Source organism: Sinocyclocheilus rhinocerous, unplaced genomic scaffold (genome assembly GCF_001515625.1).
Source record: "Sinocyclocheilus rhinocerous isolate Xijiao unplaced genomic scaffold, SAMN03320098_v1.1 scaffold3868, whole genome shotgun sequence".
Taxonomy (NCBI): Eukaryota; Metazoa; Chordata; class Actinopteri; order Cypriniformes; family Cyprinidae; genus Sinocyclocheilus; species Sinocyclocheilus rhinocerous.
In genome coordinates this window covers 28,043-32,102 of record NW_015659400.1, presented here as the reverse complement: position 1 = coordinate 32,102, position 4,060 = coordinate 28,043, and the positions used below count along the sequence as shown (strand labels likewise).

Sequence of the window (4,060 nt, the reverse complement as noted above, 5' to 3'; positions counted from 1 at the left end):
ATCAGTCACCATTGGTCCATCCATAGAGAAAAAAAAATAAAAAAAATAACAAAAACCGACGCAAAAAACAAAACAAAAAACAAAGATGGTCCTCCCAAACAGCAACCGCTGCTGGGAGGACAAACTTAAACATAAAAAAAAATGTACACTGATGAAAATAAAGACGTATTTATGACAAAACAAACACAAAGAGGTCTGGTGAGCCTTTCTCACCAACTGCAGCCAAACACTTCCTGTACACCAGCAACTCACTATCACAATCAGGGTGGTATGGCCGCAAGCATACTTGTTCCTGTTCAGTTTAATGTGTGTTCTAGATTCCTTGGGAACACTCACCATGTCAGATTCATCACAGGTGCATGGTTAAAGGAAGCCACTGTATAACTCCCTTTCAAGACACACTGCGACAGAGAAGGTTGTGACGTAGGTTCCTCTTTGCCAAGCACTGCCAGTCAAAATTTGGCAGGTTCCACCAAGATTTGAACTCAGATCGCTGGATTCAGAGTCCAGAGTGCTAACCATTACACCATGGAACCAAGAGGCAGCAGGGGCGTCTACCCTTCTGTTTGCAGTGTAGAAATGACTCAGAAGGAGGCGCTGAGAAAAGCAACTGACCCGCGAGCATCTGAATGGTGTCCAAAAAGCACTCAATATTCCCCTCTGCCAAAACCCGGGATCGCAACAGGGAACTTCAGATCTTCAGTCTAACGCTCTCCCAACTGAGATATTTCAGCCTCAGTGTACCAATCCGTAACCGACTGAGCGACCCACTCAACGCAACGCGAGCAGTAGGTAAGAGACCAAGGAGAAGGACAAGACGACGACGTTGAAAGACAAGTACCTAACAAAGCCGTGTAACTGAGCCAAAGAAAGTAGGACGACAGCCGCTCCTCAAAAACAGCGGTTTCAAAGCTGCAGGCGGGCTCGTCCGGGATTTGAACCCCGGACCTCTCACACCTGAAGCGAGAATCATACCCCTAGACCAACGAGCCATCGGATGCGCCTGTAACTAGAAAATGCAAAATGAAGGCTCACAGGAATGTGAAGCTTTCCAAGAAACTCCTTTCTGCCGTACCTCCACTGGCTTGGGCTGCCTGGGCTGCCTTCCCAAACCAATATTGATAAAAATGGCAAGGCAAAGGACACGAGGCTCGAGTCACCTACAGACGGCTACCCTGCAGCGCAGCCCATCTGAGAAACGATACCTCATTTCAATTTAAGCGCTCTAACCCAACGAGCTAAGTGGTCGACCAAGTTTAACTTGCAGATGAGGAACAAAGAAGAACAGCGAGATGCGGGCTTGAATATGCGCAGAAGCAGCACTAGTCTTACTTGACGGAGGCTTGCGATTGGCCCAGAGAAATCAGCAAGGATGTATACTGTCTCATTTCAGTGCAAGCGCTCTAACCCAACGAGCTAAGTGGTCGACCAAGTTTAACTTGCAGATGAGGAACAAAGAAGAACAGCGAGATGCGGGCTTGAATATGCGCAGAAGCAGCACTAGTCTTACTTGACGGAGGCTTGCGATTGGCCCAGAGAAATCAGCAAGGATGTATACTGTTCAAGAAAAGATGCACCAAAGACTGAGGCAGGCTCGTCCAGAATTTGAACCTGGGACCTCTCGCACCCTAAGTGAGAATCATGACCCTAGAAGAATGAGCCACGACGTGCATGATTCTGGAGTTCCCCCCCCCAGCCATTTATTTCACCGTGATTGATTTACGGATATTGCTCAAAAAAGAGACTCCGAAGTGGGCTCGTCCGGGATTTGAACCTGGTATTACCCCTAGACCAACGATCCACTGGGACATCGGTACTGGAGGCCGCCTGGCCACGTATATCACTGTGCTCGATGCTTCAGTCGTTCAGACATCCTGCCTCTGTAGTTGGCAAGTGCAGAAAGAGGGTTCGTGCAACTGGCCGGATTTCTGAGAAACTCCATTTTGCCGTACCTGCACTAGCTTGGCCTGCCTTCGCAGTATAATGTTTATTAAAATGACAACAACAAAATACATGAGCTGAATTAAACGGCAGAAGAGTAGTAAATATACGGGAGCTTATGCCAACATGATTGATGAATTTAACCTTTGACCTCATAATTATATCCATATGTGCCCTCTGACATCATAATAATTTCCATATGCGAAAATCGGTGCGCGTGAAATTCAGCCGTCAACTTTTGAGCTCCGGGGGATGAAAAATGTTGTTTGAACAGATGTATGTAAGTGTCCAGCGGATGACAGGCGATAACTCAACTCCTGAGAAATGTTTTTGTAGATTTTATGGAGTGTTCGCACATCCGGACTCATCTGCGGACGCATCTGTGTCTTACGTGTCCGTGGTATCAGGTTGCTGATGCTATCATGCTCGCTCTCTCTCTCTCTCTCTCTCTCTCTATGGGAGCTGTGATTAAAAACAAGGACGTGTTGATGAACAGTAAACAGAATAAACCATTTTAACAGACCGTGAGATTGTATCACAATATGTGTGTGTACTCGTACAATATAATACTGAATAAAAAGTTTCTCAGCATATGAATGAACTGAAAAATAAATCAATAAAAAATATAAATACCCTTACATTATTCTGGGAGCGATGATGACCGTTCGGTGAATGAAATGTTTCCCAAAATTGTGCTTGGTTTTAATTGAAAGGAGAAATCTTTCTTTGAGATCATCTGTATTTCTCTCTCTCCCCCTCCGCCTGTGTGCTCATGGTTGTCCGCTCCTGTCATTTCGGTCCGCTGCGAGTTGTGAAAGGGAGGGGGTACGATGAAAACTGTTCTGCTTGAAAAAACAAAAAAGTTACCCCTCTATTTTGCGATGTTTATCCAGATGGATCCCGAGAGACAGGCCTTTTCCTACACAGGGCGAACTAATCCCTTTAAGATGTTTATGTAAACGTGTCGTTAATCTAGCCGTGACGATGAAAAAATATTGTCTTTGTCATGGCCTGTTATGCTCTCTCTCTCTCTCTCTCTTTCAAAAAAGTTACCCCTCTATTTTTTTTAGATGTCTATCCAGATGCATGCCGAGAGACAGGCCTTTTGCTACACAGGGCGAACTAATCCCTTTAAGATGTTTATGTAAACGTGTCGTTAATCTAGCCGTGACGATGAAAAAATATTGTCTTCTGTCATGGCTGTTATGCTCTCTCTCTCTCTCTCTCTTTCTCTCTCTCTGTCTCTCTCTCTCTCACACAGACACACACACACACGCACACTGTACACCTACCATCACATACAAACACACACACGTTTGCTTAGCTATCTAAATGGGGACATTACACAGACTCCTGTTGTTTTTTTATCTACAGATAATTATTCATTTTACAACCTAACACTAAACCATCGCAGAAAACGTTACATCTTACAAAATAAATAAATAATTTACATGCTTTATAAGTAATTTTCTCATGGGGTTCAATAAAATGGCCCATGCAATGTCAGAAATGTTCATGCTCCTCTCTCGGTCACTTGGCCACTGCAGTTTAGGATAAACAAGTACACCAAAACAATATTCAATCATCCGAATAATATTATTATCTTCTTTTAAATGAAAATATATGAATTAGGTGATCGCATATGATATAAAGCAAAGCAAAACATTTACATTAGTTTTAGACATCGGTAAAAATTTAAAAACGTCGTACATTTTACCAGGATCGGGAAAAATATATATATTTTAACAGGTCAAACGATAAGGACTATTGGAGGCACGGATATGTCCGGTCATGTTTATGGAGACTTTACATAGACAATTCAATTGAATTTAATTCAATTCACATTAATTTCTTATAACTTTTTTCACAAAAGAAATTGTTGCAATGCAGTTTCACAGAAAATTAAAGATTCTACATTATATTTAGAACCCGTTATATTCATATTTACATTATATTAATGATTTTTATGCACTACATCCCCTTGAAAAAGGTTATAGACAGTCTTTTATACAGGAAATATGTTTGCTAATACTGAATACTGATAAAACTAATACTGATACGGCTAATACTGAAATCCTCTCTTCTAAACTATTGTGAGAGTTTTAATGTTGATTTTGAT

At 42.2% G+C, this 4,060-nt stretch overlaps 2 non-coding genes across 2 annotated transcripts; both read right to left on the bottom strand.

Moving 5' to 3' along the window:
- Positions 1–464: 464 nt before the first annotated feature.
- On the bottom strand, positions 465–536 carry trnaq-cug (transfer RNA glutamine (anticodon CUG)). The gene has a single exon. It is a non-coding gene; the product is annotated as a tRNA-Gln (tRNA).
- A 384-nt stretch (positions 537–920) lies between these two features.
- Positions 921–992, bottom strand: trnal-cag (transfer RNA leucine (anticodon CAG)). The gene has a single exon. It is a non-coding gene; the product is annotated as a tRNA-Leu (tRNA).
- Between the last annotated feature and the right edge of the window lie 3,068 nt (positions 993–4,060).